This window comes from Topomyia yanbarensis, chromosome 3 (genome assembly GCF_030247195.1).
Source record: "Topomyia yanbarensis strain Yona2022 chromosome 3, ASM3024719v1, whole genome shotgun sequence".
NCBI classification, from domain to species: Eukaryota; Metazoa; Arthropoda; class Insecta; order Diptera; family Culicidae; genus Topomyia; species Topomyia yanbarensis.
The window spans coordinates 182,475,810-182,493,615 of NC_080672.1; the positions used below are offsets into that span (position 1 = coordinate 182,475,810).

The following is a 17,806-nucleotide window of genomic DNA, read 5'->3' on the forward strand; positions in this document are numbered from 1 at the left end:
GTGGAATCATCTCAGCCGGCATTGATACTACGAGTACGGGGCTGATGTTTTGGTGGTAGGCAAAGCCTACTAGTGGTGTGTTTTGCATTTTGCCTAAGTCCCACTTATGCCTCATAAGTGTGCATGACCGGCATGTGTTGTACCGCCATACTACCGGTACCGGTCACACACCATGGCATGGACCAGTGTTTTGCATTTTGCCTAACTTTCACTTATGCCTCATAAGTGTGCATGATCGGCATGTGTTGTACCGCCATACTGCCGGTGCCGGTCACACACCATGGCATGGACCAGTGTTTTGCTTTTTGCCTAACTTCCACTTATGCCTTATAAGTGTGCATGGTCGGCATGTTGTAGTGAACGTATCTCAGTCGGTATTGATAATACGAGTACGGGGCTGATATTTTGGTGGTAGGCAAAGGCTACTAGGGTCATTCGAATGCCGAATAGTGACTTTTTTGCTATATCTGGTATCGCATATAACTTCTAAACGGGTCAACCAAAAAATGTCAAATAACCTTCTACGGACTGCCAATCTAATGTATAACATTCCGCTAGAACATTTCCAGTCTGGGATAAATACCCAAGTAGGCGAAAATCCAATTCCCGTAAGTGTCCTCTTACATGCAACGTATAAAAGACGCGCACTGTGTATTACCGCTACCACAGCAGCACATCAATCATAGACGCATACGCTAGGTGCGCCGCGCACGTTCCCGTTACCGTCGCTCAGCTTGCAAATGCAAAGCCAGCTGCGTGTTTGTATAGGCACGCACAGCCAGTCCAATGAAGAACCCGACCAGCAACCGGTACAATAAGAGAAGTTTTCAATTCTGCTTTGTGCGGATCTTTCGCTGGTAAAATAAGAGAAGTTTCATGTTCTGCTTTGTGCGGATCTTCCTAGCGACGGTCGCTCTCGCAGCCGTCTCGGATGGGATTGATTTTGCATTTTGTTTAATTTTGAACTATGCCTCATATTGCCATTGCTCGCAGTACAGACGTAGTGTATGGTTTCGCCTGTCGGTGTGCCGCGGGTAGCCGATCAGTGCACTTCGCACTATTAACGTATTTCAACCGGCATTGATACTACGATACCCACTTAGCGTTTATATGCGCATCCGTGTAGTTGCCGTCGCTCACTCAGCGTGTTTATATCCCAGCTCGCTGCCATTGCAGACCGTGAGGCCGATGGCTGTTTGTATACAGGAGAACAATTTTTTTGTATACGGGAGGACCGACATACTTTCTGGCGCACCCTGTATATATATATATATATATATATATATATATATATATATATATATATATATATATATATATATATATATATATATATATATATATATATATATATATATATATATATATATATATATATATATATATATATATATATATATATATATATATATATATATTTGAACTCTCGAAAACTCGAACTCTTACCTCCGGATTCTGCTGCTGTTGCTAGTATCACCGTCACTCTCCGTCAGTCATGTACCCAAACCGTCCGAGTAGGAAGAGATACTGCTACGTGTCGAATTAATTTGTAACAACTCGTGGGCCTGTGGCTAGTGTGGCGGCATCGGTACCAAACTGTTTCTGTACAACTGCTTAATTTGCAACAACCCTGTGGCGGGTGTGACGGCATCGGTACCAAACTGTTGCCGTACAGCTGCTTCACTTCCTCATGGTGTTATTCGGGTGGATAGATAACTGTTATTTGTGTGAATTCTTCTGGATTTCTTGTCACTTGTCACTAATTTGAGTTCGTTCTAACGATTACTAGTATACAGTACAGCTGCTGCCCTTCCTCATGGTGTTATTCGGTTGGATAGATAACTGTTATTTGTGTGAATTCTTCTGGATTTCTTGTCACTTGTCACTAATTTGAGTTCGTTCTAACAATTACTAGTGGGTGTTAGATGTCCATTTTCACTTCGAAATATTCTTATATTCTTCAGTGGGGGGTTTTTTGACACCACCAGTGGATGGAGCACTTTTATGGGTAGCTTTGGTGGCAAGTTGCTTACGCGGAGCCTTACCTCCAGTAGATTTACGAGCTCCAATAAATCGAGAGCGACGAAAATTCACTATCACTTGTGCTGCCTTCACTTTACTTTTCACGGTCGCCATTTTGGATACGTGATATTACTTTTAAACTTTTAGCCTGTACAGTTGTTGGTTGTTTAACATGTGTTTTATTCCATTGTAAAATCTTACGAGCTAACCTAGCTAGCCTGACCTATTCTATGTACATCAAAATGGGAGGAGTCAGTTCCAATTTCAAAGTACATAATTATGTACGGGTAGCGTAAAAAAGGGAAAACAAATCAATGAATAAGTATGGGTGCATCGGTTGCTATCGGTGCTTGTTTGGTTACGCAAGGCTGTTTATTTGTCGCCTCAGCATAATAATGACCTAGTGAGAATGTTGCTATAACAAGTGGTGCGACCCAGAATGGTTTACCTGGAATGCGCCCATCTGGTTATGCAAGTTGGATTTGAAAACGATCGTTCAAGTAATTTACGATCTGTGGGAAAATATGAGTGTGGCCTCGTTTCAAGTGGCCTGTCTAAAGGATATGTTAAATTTGGTTTTTATGACCTGTGACCTGAGGATTCACATTGGTGCATGTAGGGATTGGTTTTGTGGGAATAATTTGTGATGCTAGAAAGTAAGTCCGTTACAGCACCACAAATTTCCCATTGCTTACACCCATTAAAGGACCGATTTTTCCCTACTGTAGGGTTACCAAATGGACTGAGAGCAAATTAAGGACATCCCTGCCAAATCTATTCGGAATTGGAGCCTGAATCAGTTGTCACTTGAGCCAGAATTCTGAAAAAGTCGGGATTCTGGCTTATGTTCCCGCAGTTGAACTGGGACGTTGAATCTTGATCGAGACAAATTGGAATGGTGTAGTGCCAATATTGAACGAAGATAACATCTTTGGCTATATCGAGTTATCCAACAAATTTTGGTTACTTCTGAGTAAAAGAACTTTTGGTTGGAATGAGTCGCCGAGAGTATGCATTAACAAAAACAATCGCTGGAAGTATTTGAAAATGACAATTGAAACTGATTCTCTTCACAGTAAACTGAATATACCTAGAGAATTGGTACTAGCGCTGTACCCAAACAGAAGGTATGATTTACCAACTAATAGATGGAAATTTCTATACCATGTATTCTTTTTCATGTATAAGGTAGTTGTAATAGACTCGTAATTGCCTTATTTAGATAGAGTGAATATACCCACTTCTAAGTTCGAGCACTTTTCTGGACGTGTAGGTAAATTGTACCTAAATTCCACAAAACTGAACATACTCAGCAGTAGGTAACTTGAATCCTAAAACTTGGTAATTGGTTATCAAATCTATCGGATGTTACATAGAAGTAGATAAATGTAATAGGGATTGGAACCTATTCGTAGGTAATTTGTATCCATTTTATGGATACTACGTCACTACCAATTTTCTAGGTATATCCAATTTACCGTGTTGGAATAAAGTTGATCTGAATAATTTAATACTGGGTGATTCATCATGACGTTTTTTTGATCTCGCAAAAATTTTAAACATGGAGTAAATCGCGAAATGTTTATTTGTCAATCGAAAGAACATTTTTTGCCATTTATTGTTTGAAAATAATTTCTTTTAAACGTTGACCATGTTGGCGCTTGAGGTAATCCTTTCGATTGGTCCAATTTTTGATGATGGATTCGAGTATTTCAAGTGGTATCTGGCTAATTAGTCGAGTAAAGTTGGTTTCCAATGGGAATGTCAATGTTTTCTTCAATGCGTGCTGGATGTGGTCGATTTGTTCGCTAACCATCCAATAACGAGAACTGCAACTTTCACTCTTTGATTGTATGGTGAATAGTGGAGTCAGTTGGCCGATTATATCGACCATATTATGGACGGAGTGCACGAAACACATTTCTCACAGATCTTACCTGGAATGCGCCCATCTGGTTATGCAAGTTGGATTTGAAAACGATCGTTCAAGTAATTTACGATCTGTGGGAAAATATGAGTGTGGCCTCGTTTCAAGTGGCCTGTCTAAAGGATATGTTAAATTTGGTTTTTATGACCTGTGACCTGAGAAGGATTCACATTGGTGCATGTAGGGATTGGTTTTGTGGGAATAATTTGTGATGCTAGAAAGTAAGTCCGTTACAGCACCACAAATTTCCCATTGCTTACACCCATTAAAGGACCGATTTTTCCCTACTGTAGGGTTACCAAATGGACTGAGAGCAAATTAAGGACATCCCTGCCAAATCTATTCGGAATTGGAGCCTGAATCAGTTGTCACTTGAGCCAGAATTCTGAAAAAGTCGGGATTCTGGCTTATGTTCCCGCAGTTGAACTGGGACGTTGAATCTTGATCGAGACAAATTGGAATGGTGTAGTGCCAATATTGAACGAAGATAACATCTTTGGCTATATCGAGTTATCCAACAAATTTTGGTTACTTCTGAGTAAAAGAACTTTTGGTTGGAATGAGTCGCCGAGAGTATGCATTAACAAAAACAATCGCTGGAAGTATTTGAAAATGACAATTGAAACTGATTCTCTTCACAGTAAACTGAATATACCTAGAGAATTGGTACTAGCGCTGTACCCAAACAGAAGGTATGATTTACCAACTAATAGATGGAAATTTCTATACCATGTATTCTTTTTCATGTATAAGGTAGTTGTAATAGACTCGTAATTGCCTTATTTAGATAGAGTGAATATACCCACTTCTAAGTTCGAGCACTTTTCTGGACGTGTAGGTAAATTGTACCTAAATTCCACTAAACTGAACATACTCAGCAGTAGGTAACTTGAATCCTAAAACTTGGTAATTGGTTATCAAATCTATCGGATGTTACATAAAAGTAGATAAATGTAATAGGGATTGGAACCTATTCGTAGGTAATTTGTATCCATTTTATGGGTACTACGTCACTACCAATTTTCTAGGTATATCCAATTTACCGTGTTGGAATAAAGTTGATCTGAATAATTTAATACTGGGTGATTCATCATGACGTTTTTTTGATCTCGCAAAAATTTTAAACATGGAGTAAATCGCGAAATGTTTATTTGTCAATCGAAAGAACATTTTTTGCCATTTATTGTTTGAAAATAATTTCTTTTAAACGTTGACCATGTTGGCGCTTGAGGTAATCCTTTCGATTGGTCCAATTTTTGATGATGGATTCGAGTATTTCAAGTGGTATCTGACTAATTAGTCGAGTAAAGTTGGTTTCCAATGGGAATGTCAATGTTTTCTTCAATGCGTGCTGGATGTGGTCGATTTGTTCGCTAACCATCCAATAACGAGAACTGCAACTTTCACTCTTTGATTGTATGGTGAATAGTGGAGTCAGTTGGCCAATTATATCGACCATATTATGGACGGAGTGCACGAAACACATTTCTCACAGATCGCTGGTTTTCGAAATATAGTTGAATAATTTGAAAATCGTGAGCATACTGTGGTGGCAAACAATACTAAACTACAATAAAATGACATGCCTTGTTAAAACCATCATGTTGAACCACTCTGTATATGCCAAGGTTTGAGACTAAAAATAAGGACATTTGAAGTAAAATAAGGACGCTTTCCAAAAACCTCGAAAATAAGGACATGTCCTTTAAAATAAGGACGGTTGGTAACCCTACCTACTGCCAAGTGTCATGTGTCGAAAATGTTTGATTGGTAATAATGACATAATGAATGTAATGCTCAAATTTGTACTTGTTATTGCGAGTTCATATTCTGATCAACGTTAAAAGGGATCTGAATTCGAAACATTGCTCTTGATAGAATGATTTCCTGTATTATATAGCGGCTCTTGACATTTTAGGTTATTCAGTTCACAAAAAGAAGTTCTACAAACGGCTTAACGTATGATAAAAGATGAACGTATGGAGAAAAGCGCCAGTTTTATCTCATTTACTCTTGGTGCCTAGGTAATTGATGAATTTATCTCATTCGGAATGCATATTGAAAATCTCTTTGTAATAAGAAAATCATGCAAACCGAATCTCAATCCATTAAACTTCAAGTGTACTCGATAGCATATTACTATAGGTGTAGAAAGAATGTGTTCAATTTCACATCCGTTTTATTCAAAAATTAAATTTATTTGATGATCACGTTTTGAATCATGTACAATAATTGATTGAAAAACTAACGACCTAAATGCAGTTGTCGATTTTTCAAAAGCAGCATCTAAATAGGTTTTCTAGCAACTTTTTTGCATAATTCGAAGCATGATGGACGTGAAGATAGGCACATTTTTTTCTATACACATACTAACATGTACCGAGTAAACTTGAGCCTTCAGCAAAAAGCGGGTACAAAGGATTTATCTTGAAAGAGTTTATAACGGTGTGGCGCACAGAGGAGTAACTAGAAAAAATTCTTGGCCAATAACCAAAAAAAAAAATTCAATTTTTTATTAAGCTATATTTTTTTTTGATACCTAAAAGCATACTGCATATTATGGCAAAATAAAGAGGTTGGCAAAAATTGCTAAAGATTTTTTGCATGGATGCAAAATGGTGATATTTTAAGGGATTTTTATAATTTTTTATTATATATCCAGCACAATCGTTTTCTAATGATGATGACTGTATTAAATAAGACAATATTATAACAAACGTAATTGAACATAACTATTTGTGTAATCTCAGCTTAAAAATAACCGAAAATAGTAGTGTTCCTGTGTATTGAACCAGCTTTAGAAACACCCTTTTTAAACATTTTATTCCAAATTTGAATGATAAAAAAGTTACATTATACGGCAGGATCCGGCAAAGTTGCTGAAACAACATTACAAAACAAGATTCCGGCTATCCGAAAAACATTCATTCTCTTCCGATCTTTTCCGATCCACAAATTCCAAGCGATTTGAAAATATTGATATTTCCACTAATTTTAGGTACGCCAAAATGCTGTAGGGTCAAATACTATGTTTGGCAAAATGTATATCTATGAATATGTTCACAGGTTTCCTTTTTCTTCTCCCTTTTCCACTGACCAACTATTCATGCATCGCGAAAAACAAATGTATTCACAAAGATTACCTCGAAAATACTAGTATTCGGAAGGATCTAGAAAAATGACATCTGCACTGGTGGGTGGATAGATGCCAAATTGTCCCAAAAGCTAGTTATTTTCTATTTTTAAATCATATTAAGGCATAAGCAATAGCCGCAATAAATAGTTTTGGCCAGGACTCGACCCCAGTTACTCCTCTGTGTGGCGGTGCGACGATGCAGGCGTAATCGACAGCAGCTTGCGCAACATTTCGTAATCGTTTACGCTTGAATCACCCGCAACAACATACGATTAGTACGTCAACATTTATTTCGCTAGGTTAAACGTGATGTCCGGAGAGAAAACAAAAACCGCGTCGCGTCCTTAGTACCAAGATGCAAATTTGATTAAAACATGGCTTAAATCCACTTGAAAGAGCTTTATTCATTTTGAACGCAAAACTAATCTGATTCAGTTTAAATTTTGATCTGTGATTAAATAATTTAATCTCTTCAATTTTTATCGCATGGAGAATTGCATGATTCAATGAATTAAGTAATGTATGTTTTTAAGAACTTCACGTAGACATAAAACATGATAAAAATCAAAATAGATTTTTGTGCTAATTTTCATCAGTATTTTCTATTCTTTTGGCTCATGAATAAGAAATAAAAAAATGTTTATGCACCAAGAATTTGTTGCAATAGCGCAAACAAAGCAGATTTGCAGAACGTGGAGTGAGTAGCATGTTCAGGTTTTTGAGGACCTCTCGAAAAGGTGATCTATTCGCATAAAAACCCTGCTTTAATCCACCTAGAGGTGCAATTGTGCCTTTCTCATTTCTCCAAACTATGATTTAATAGCTGGTTCGTACAATATAACATTATGGAAATGTCTTTCATTCTTATTACACTTGGTAAGTATATATATAAGAGCACATTTTTGCATTCATAGCGGTATCGGTTTGAATCGGAGTTTTCTATGTGATCGCATTCCACAACCCGTAACTCCGGAGCCGGAAGTCGGATGGAGATGGAATTTAATATCAGTTTCCGGGGACGCAACACCTTTCATTTGAGACTAAGTTGATCAAATCGATCTAGCCATTTTCGAGAAACCAATATAACCGTTAATCTGAATTTGGATGCTTCCGGATCCGTCGATGGTGGCCAGTGTGGCCAAAGAGACTTTGAATGATTGTTGGTGACCTAGATCTACAAATTCAACAGTTGTGTTTACATTTTGGAAAAAAAATCACCTTTTTACATTCATCGCAGAATTTGTTAGAATCGGGATTTGCTGCGTGAACGTACGTATCACGCTGTAATTCAGGAACCAGGACTCGGATCCACACACGGTTCAGCCATCACCGAAGAACCGATGTGATTTTAATTGTGAAATATGCCCGGAATTCCGGACTTACGGAATCGTCGATAGTCGACAATATATTCAAAGAATGTTTGATTGGCAATCAGTGATCTAGATCTGCGATAAGAAGTAATTTGGTGACCATTTCAATAGTTTTTAGCCTCTGAGCTATTATATTGTACCGATTTATATGGGAAATTCCAGTTTATCCTTACTATCACCCCTGTAACTCCGGAAGCAAGAGTCAGAACCGAATGAAATTCAGCAGCAGTCAATGGTATTACTGTATCTTTCATTTGAAATCAAGTTTGTAAAAATCGGTAGAGAATTCGTTGGGGAATGGGTGTGATATTAGCTTATATTAATATGTTTTACATCATTTGACCATCATGGTGGTACCAGTTTATAGGGGAATTTGCTGTGTGACCGCACTCTTCAACCCGTAACTCCGGAACCGGAGGTCGGATCAACTAAAAATTCAATAGCAGCTTATGGGATGCGTGTATGACACTCGGCCCTCCGGGCCTCGGTTAAAAAGTCTATTTTTACAGTGATTGCATAGCCTTTCTTTATATGAGAAAGGCAAAACTGTGCAACCTAAGAATTAATATCGAATTCCCACTTAAGGATAAATCCCAGCTTGATTTATCTGAAAAGGAATTATGACTCAAAGTATGGATCGTAAGTATGAACGCATTCTCAAAACTGGTTGAACGATATTAGCGAGATTTTCTGTAGTTGATAAACTTTTACATAACTATCACAATTTTCAATCGAGTTTGTTTTTTTCATGCATCAACACAAAATCAAATTTCTAGAATGTAATACCTTTTTCAAATATTAATCAAAATTTCTAGAATATAATACCTTTTTCAAATATTTCTGTTCTACCAGACCTACACTGAAAAAAAATCCAAACGTTAATTCTATTTGCTTCAAACCACTTAAAATCCATATGAAGAAGAAATGCTAATGTTATTATGCGTACACATACCTTCTATGTGTCAACTGTATAAACTATGTATGCGCACACATAAGTTATATGTGCGTATTGTTATAGAATCGTGTTTTATGTGCCTTATAATTATGAAATGTGAATATAAGATTATTAAGTATTGTAAATACACACATTAAATTTATTTGCCAGCAAATAGTGTCTATCTGTCTCCTCCGCTAATTGCAAAAATCTATGAGTAAAATCAATATGCATAACGTTTAAATTTTGCCTTTCTCATATAAAGAAAGGCTATGCAATCACTGTAAAAATCGATTCAGTTCGTCGAGATCGGCAAATGTCTCTGTGTGTGTATGTGTGTGTGTCATTTAAACTCACAATTTTCTCAGAGATGGCTGAACCGATTTTCGCAAACTTAGTTCCATCTGAAAGGTATAACGCTCCCATAAGCTGCTATTGAATTTTTAGTTGATCCGACTTTCGGTTCCGGAGTTACGGGTTGAAGAGTGCGGTCACACAGCAAATTCCCATATAAACTGGTACCACCATGATGGTCAAATGATGTAAAACATATTAAAATTGATGTAACATTACTCTAGTTTGCGGGTCTGGATCACTAATGATCAATTAAAGCAGCTTTGACCACATTGGCCACCTATGACGGTTCATGACGCCCCCGTGGAACCCACCAAGTTCCTAAGCTAATATCACACCCATTCCCCAACGAATTCTCTACCGATTTTTACAAACTTGATTTCAAATGAAAGATACAGTAATACCATTGACTGCTGCTGAATTTCATTCGATTCTGACTCTTGTTTCCAGAGTAACAGGGGTGTTAGTAAGGATACACTGGAATTTCCTATATAAATCGGTACAATCGTAATACCTCAGATGCTAAAAACTATTGAAATGGTCACCAAATTACTTCTAATCGCAGATCTAGATCACTGATTGCCAATCAAACATTCTTTGAATATATTGTCCACTATCGACGATTCCGTAAGTCCGGAATTCCGGGCATTTTCCACAATTAAAATCACATCGGTTCTTCGGTGATGACTGAACCGATTTTCTCAAACCAAGTATCAAATGGAAGGCAAAATATGCAGTTGAGTATTGCGTCGCCGAGCCTCCCCCCCTGCCCTTACACCTCCCTCTTTCATCATTCCCCTCCACTTGGACCACCCTCACGCCCGCATTTCCTTCATCCACCCCGTATACCGAAATAAGATGAAGGATTTCTGACGCATCCTCCACTCCCACTCTACTAACCCCCCATTCCCTCCACTTTCAAACTCATTCCACCAACATTTCAAAATATAATCACATGCAGATAACATTGAACTCATGCTGATTAAGCTAATTAAATATTGTTCTTTTGCCTTTCTCATATAGAAAGGTTATGCAATTGTTCCAAAAACCGACTTTCTAACCGAGGCCCGGAGGGCCGAGTCTCATATAACATTCGACTCAGTTCGCCGAGATCGCAAAATATCTGTGTGTATGTATGTTTTTTTTTTTTTTTTTTAACAATGGAGAAGACCTTTATGTCCTAGCCCAGTACACGTGCTATTGGTAGGGTCCAATCTACCGCACGGGGTGCACTGGGGGCGTGTCGGACTCGAATGGTGACCAGCCATTAATACCGACTAAACTCCATTGGGCTCCGCCATCCATCCCCAGGAACTACCTTTCGGCATTACTTCTGGGGGGATGGCCGTACTTAGCGTACGCTCTCACTCGTGCCTTACATTATCGCACACTCACTCCCATCTTGGCATGGGTAGACCATACCTTCGTCTATCATCCGCCAATTCACTCACTCTAACTCCTCGCCTGCTGCTCGGCGCTCCATGCTCTCTGCAGCCGGCAGGCAATCTGAGTGGTGGCAGTCGAAACTGCGTTCCACTTCTCTACCGCTTGGCACATCCCCTGTACAAGGGTATCAGGGGTTGTGTCCAAGCCGCAGACGCCTAGCATAGCGCCTCTTTCGACGTCGAAGCGGGGACATACGAATAGTACGTGCTCCGCAGTTTCGTCGACACCTGGGCAGTCTGGGCAGACTGGGGCCTCAGCGTGCCCAAACCTGTGGAGGTACTGTCGGAAACAGCCATGGCCTGACAGGAATTGTGTCAGATGGAAGTGAACTTCCCCATGGGGTCTTCCCACCCAGCTAGATATGTTGGGTATCAGCCGGTGGGTCCACCTACCTCTCGACGAGTTGTCCCATTCGCGTTGCCATCTGGCGACCGAGGTCACCCTGGCACGCTCACGGACTCCCCTATTGCCACGCAATTCGAAACAATCTTCGTCTTCCCGGATGACCAGCCCGACTGGCATCATACCCGCTATCACGCAGGATGCATCATGTGATACCGTGCGGTAGGCAGATATCACTCTGAGACACATCAAGCGATAGGTGCTCTCCAATTTGCGACGGTAACTGGTTACTCCCAGTGCCCTCGCCCAGGACGGTCCACCGTACCTAAGAATAGATACGGCGACACCGGCCAGTAGCCTGCGTCTACTGGCGCACACCTTGGAGCTGTTGGACATCATCCTCGATAATGCCGCAACAGCCACCGAAGCCTTCTTGCACGCATAGTCGACATGACTGCCGAAGGTCAGCTTGTCGTCTATGATGGCCCCAAGAATCTTCAGACTCCGCTTAGAAGTTATCTCAACTTCTCCCGCTTGGATAACTGCTTGTTGTGCCGACTTGCGGTTATTGACAACAACCACCTCCGTCTTGTGATGGGCGAGCTCTAGGCCTCTCGCGCTCATCCATTCCGCTACTATGCTTATCGCGTGTGTCGCCGTTAGTTCTACCTCTGAGATTGACTCCCCGTAGACCGCCAGGGTGACATCGTCGGCGAAACCGACGATTTTCACACCCGGAGGGAACTTTAGTCTCAGAACCCCGTCATACATAAGGTTCCATAGTACCGGGCCCAGGATTGAACCTTGCGGAACTCCTGCGGTAATAAGAACACTTTGCTGACCGGCATCGGTCTCGTATAATAGTACACGGTTCTGGAAGTAGCTTTCCAAGATCCGGTACAGGCCCACCGGCAGGCCAAGCCGGTGTAACGAGAGCGCGATGGCATCCCAGCTTGCGCTGTTGAATGCGTTCTTCACGTCAAGTGTCACTAACGCGCAATATCGAATGCCCCGCCTCTTCCGTTGGATCGCTATCTCGGCAGTCCTTACCACTGAGTTGATAGCGTCCACCGTGGACTTTCCCTTTCGAAAACCGAACTGATTACTTGACAGGCCCTCCATACCTTCTGCGTATGGAGTTAGCCTGTTGAGGATAATCCTCTCAAGTAATTTGCCCGTCGTGTCAATCAGACAGATTGGTCTGTACGCCGATGGGTCGCCAGGCGGCTTCCCGGCCTTCGGCAACAGTACCAGCTTCTGCCTTTTCCATCTATCCGGAAAACGGCACTCGTCAAGGCATCTCTGCATAGCCAACCTGAACATGTTCGGGTTCGCCATGATTGCTGACTTGAGAGCGCTGTTTGGAACTCCATCAGGCCCTGGAGCTTTATTCACCGCTAGAGAATTAGCAACTGCAAGTAGCTCTTCGTTCGTCACCGGGGCCACCATGTCGTCCGTACCCGCCGTGCCTTGCGGCGCTGGGGGCCAGGGACTTATGGTTCGGGACGGGAAGAGTACTTCGATAATTCTCGCCAACCGTTCTGGCGACCGTTCAGGAGGTGAGGAGCCCCCTTTGGTCTTTGCCATCACGATCCTGTAGGCATCGCCCCACGGATTCACGTTGGCCTCCTCGCACAATTTGTCAAAACACGCTCTCTTGCTGCGCTTGATGGCCTTGTTAAGGGCCGATTTCGCAGCACGAAACACTTCACGTCGTTCCACTCTACCCTCCTCAGTGCGGGCTCGCTGCATCCTACGTCTAGCTTGTAGGCAAGCTGACCGTAGGGCTGCGATCTCAGCACTCCACCAATATACCGAGCGTCTGCCATTTCTTGGCAGGGTCTTCCTCGGCATAGTGGCGTCGCACGCGCGTGATAGAACAGCTACCAGCGCATCCCCGCTTAGACTGTCGGTGTTGACCTCCAGTCCCAGGGCCGCGGTGAAAACTTCGCTGTCGAAGTGATTGGTCTTCCACCCGCGTACCTGACAGGGATTACCCGCCCTAGAATGCTGCACACCAAAGTTGATCTTGAAGCGTATTGCTAGGTGATCACTATGGGTGTAGCCTTCGTCTACCCTCCAGTCCATGTCTGGGACCAAACTTGGACTGGCAAACGTTACGTCAATCCACGACTCGACCCCATTCCTACGGAATGTGCTAGCGGAACCATCATTGACTAGCACTGCGTCGAGTTTCGCAAGCGCCTCCAGAAGCGCTTGGCCCCTACCATTTGTATAGCGGCTGCCCCACTCCACCGCCCAAGCGTTGAAGTCACCCGCTATGACAAACGGCTTTCGTCCCACCATGTCAGACGAGAGCCTATCGATCATCTGGTTGAACTGTTCTATTGGCCACATAGGTGGGGCATAGCAGCTACAATAGAACACACCATTGATCTTGGCAATCGCGACACCCTCCGCAGAGGACTGTACTACCTCCTGGACCGGGAACCGACCCGTTGCACAGATTGCCGCCATTCCAGACCCGTCCGCCACCCAGTTGCCGTTGTCGGCAGGGACGTTGTACGGGTCGGATAGAAGGGCGACATCTGTCCCCGACTCCAATACCGACTGCCACAGTAACTGCTGAGCAGGTGCGCAGTGGTTAAGATTCAGCTGTGTGACGATTGCCATTACTTCCTCTTTCCCGCCTCCCCGAAGGGACAAGCAGGTCCGCCCATAACATGGTTGCGGCCCTGCTTCTTGCTAGCGCAGATGAGACACTTGGGTGCCCTCTCGCATTTCAGCGCCTTGTGTCCCTCCTCGCCGCAGCGACGACACAACTTGCTCCTGTCTGGGCCCTTACAGTCGTATGACTTGTGGCCTGGCTCCAGACATTTAAAACATCGGTCCACTGAAGGCGGCTGGAGTATGCTAACTGGGCATACTGACCATCCGATCTTCAACTTCCCTTTGTCGGTTACTTTCTTGGCTTCCGCGGCCGGTAACTTGAAGTAAGCTACCTGCGTGCCAAGCAACCGCTCCCTGATACGTACAGAGTTCTGATCGATCTCGACGCCGCACTGCTGCTTAACGGCCGAGACGACGTCCTCTGCGTTTGTGATCTCGTCCAGTTGCTTACACTGGAGAGTCACTTCCGCTCCCAACGACCTCACCTGAGCGCCGTTTCCCAAGACCTCTTGGGCCAACCTCCTATACGTTACTCCATTGGATTGTGATCCACGCTTCAACACCAAGATCATTTCGCCATCTTTGGTGCGTCTGACGCTTCGCACATCCTGTCCTAAATTCGAGAGGCTTTCAGCCGCCCGCATCGATTTTAGGACATCCGCATAGCTGCCCCCGTTGGTTTTCACCAACAGGGCCTCTCCTCTATCCCTCGCCTTCTTCTTAGCGGGTCGAGGTGCGTTGGACTTCCGCTCCCTGCTAACCACCTGCCATTCGCCATCTTGTACCGATGGCGCCGGCAGGCTGGTGCCAGGTCGCTCCGCAGTGCGCGCCCGATTGGCGGCTTTCGCCTTTTTTGGCTGGGAGGTAGCCTTCTCGGGACGCCGCCCTGCGGGATCCTTCGCACCCGGATCCGCACCACCCAAGCGACGTTTGGCCTTGTTGGTTGCCCGTCGTTTGGCATTGCTGCGCGTGCCTACATTAGGCCTAGGCCGCTTCGCAGTCTCCCCCTCCATTAAGCGTTTGGTGGCCGATAAGGCGAAATCTATCGCCTCCTGCGCCATCGTCGCTCCGCCATGGAAGGAGAAGGCCTCGGTTTGGATACCGCGGTCGGCCTTCTCTCTTTCCGTCCACCTCTTCATGTAGGCTACTTGTTCTTGTCTTGCGACTCGAACAGCCTGACGAAGCACCAGCAGGTTCTGTTTTAGATCCTTACTGATGTTACTCCTCCCGCTCGTGAATTCGATGATGCTATCCAGCTGCTTGGCAACTTCCTGCATCGCAGGTAGTGGTCCGCCAAGCGTGCTGGTAGTATCATCTCCTACCACCTCCATTTCGCCATTGGTGCCGTTATTTGCGGCCACCTTCACTCCGCTGTCAGCCCCTGTTGGGGGAGACCTCGCCAGACCCCCTTTGGCAAAGGGGTTCAGCGCCGTAAACACTTCCGCCTCCTTATCGCATACTTTTTTATTGTTATTGCAAAGACTCATATTAAGACCCACGAGTTGCGCGAGAAAATAGGTCCGCCACGCCAGAGCTCCGCATTAACGTGGTAAGAGACACTTACTGTGGGGGGTGCCCAGGTACCCCACAGGCTCCGTTAACGATCGGGCATCATTTTCACCCCCCCGATCATTCATCCCTCGGCACGGATCGCTTCACGCCTTGGAATTGGGGTTACCCCGTTTGGTGGGCCCATATCACCGGAACGGGTGGTCCGTAGCGCTATTGTATGCCGGCAACTACACGGCCCCCCTTCCCTGTCAGCATACGACCATAGTCCCAACGAGTTGGCTACCCGAACATTCCTATGGCTACTCGTATCCCAGCCGGTTCCGCGGGGAGGTAGAGATAGGAGTTCCTGGGCAAGAGGCTAAGGACCACTGTGGCTAACCACCGGGTCTGTATTGCGCATTGCCCAGGCATTTGCCGGCCTGTGTGTATGTATGTGTGTATGTATGTATGTATGTATGTATGTAGGTTTTTTTTGAGAGCATTAAAAAAAATTTCAGGAAAACCCTGAGTGAGGAAAAATGTTCAAAACCCCCAATGTCTCAGGGAACGGGTTTGGGCTGCCATCACCCGACCCGCTAAAAACCACTGCTCTTGCCCAGAACCTGATTCCTCCCCGGCACTACCTTACGGCATTACTTCAGGGAGGGGTTTTTATGTGCATAGCACACACTCTAATTCAACTACTTACTAGTTCGTTTCTTCCGCAGGGTTACAGTCCCACTCCTCTACACACCACCAATTCTCTACCATCCACACAGACTGGCAAGTTCTGCATGGCCGTCGGAAAGCTGGCTGTGAGTAAAAAAAAAACATTGTTTTTCTGTAATTGTACTTTAATTTTTCTAGATTTTTTTAACAATAAATTTGTATTCTTTACATTTTTTTTTGCTTTTTTTTGAAAAATTTCACCAAAAAATATTCACAAAGAACAATCAATTCCTTAGAGCTTGCTATCATATAGTTTTGCTGCACAAATGACGATTTTCGAAAAAATATATATTGAAAGTAGTGCATTCAAGATCACATACGCCCTTTTTAAATATTACTCTTGGATAAACATTGTTTGTTTCATATTGAAAAATACTTAGTCTCCCATACACATGAAAAGTAAAAGGTTTCATCAGAATCAAAGATGGTCACAAATATTGACGCAATTGAACCAAACTTGATAGAATTGCTTTACAGCAGAAAAAATCTGTCACGTTACATAAGATAAACTGTGTTTTCTTAAAAATTAATAAAACTTTAAAGTTTTCACAATACAGTTTCAAAAAGTAGACTCAAAGTAGTAACAAAAAATGTAGGTTAGACATTGTATGCATGCTGTTGGTGTGGTCCACAAAACTTTTTTGAATTTTTGATCTGTCGCGTTACAAGTTCTTTGGTTTCCATTATTTCACAACTGAAAATAAGCAATAATCCATATTCATCAAAATTTAAATTAGACTACGATAGAAAAATGTGGTTTCACGCAAAAAGTTAAAAATATGGATTTTGTTTACCTTTTTATCTCCTTACGGTCTTTTAGTCACTTTCAGGTATGCAAGTAGCATCAACAAACTTTCATAAATGACAGACATGAATTTTTTTTCTGGGGTCACCGTTCATATTTTTTAATATTAGAGGTTATATACATACGGAAAACAAACAGTTTGACGCAAAATTTAATAAAAAATAATTTCGCCTGTGGTTGCCATTTTCGGAGCCTTGACCATATGCATATTAGCTGCAACCCTGAAGGAAAAGACAAATTTGGTAGATGAATAGTATTTACTGTGGAAAGTCAGAATTGATTGATTTATTGATTTTATTGACCGGGTTTTAACCTAGAGTCAGAATTCATTCACGTTTTACGATAGATCACAATAACAAAAAAATCACTGTTTCCCGTACGTCATCGTTTCGCAATTACCCAATAGCTTTATTCATGAATGTTGTGAAATTATACAAAACCATGGCAAGTTAACAAAAAACTTTGCTCGCGGCAAATGTTCAGCATAAAATTTGCTATTAATAGAAATAGACTAAACATTTATTCGATGAACGGTAGCACACAAAAATGGAATAATATTATTCATTGCAACTTTAGTCTGGCTGTTACAAAACAAACTAATATCCATTAAAAGAAATAG

General features: G+C 42.6%; 1 protein-coding gene across 3 annotated transcripts in view; it reads right to left on the reverse strand.

Moving 5' to 3' along the window:
• The window catches only part of LOC131688618 (ionotropic receptor 25a), an 800,747-nt gene that overhangs the window by 122,043 nt on the left and 660,898 nt on the right, over positions 1–17,806 (reverse strand). The window lies entirely within an intron of this gene.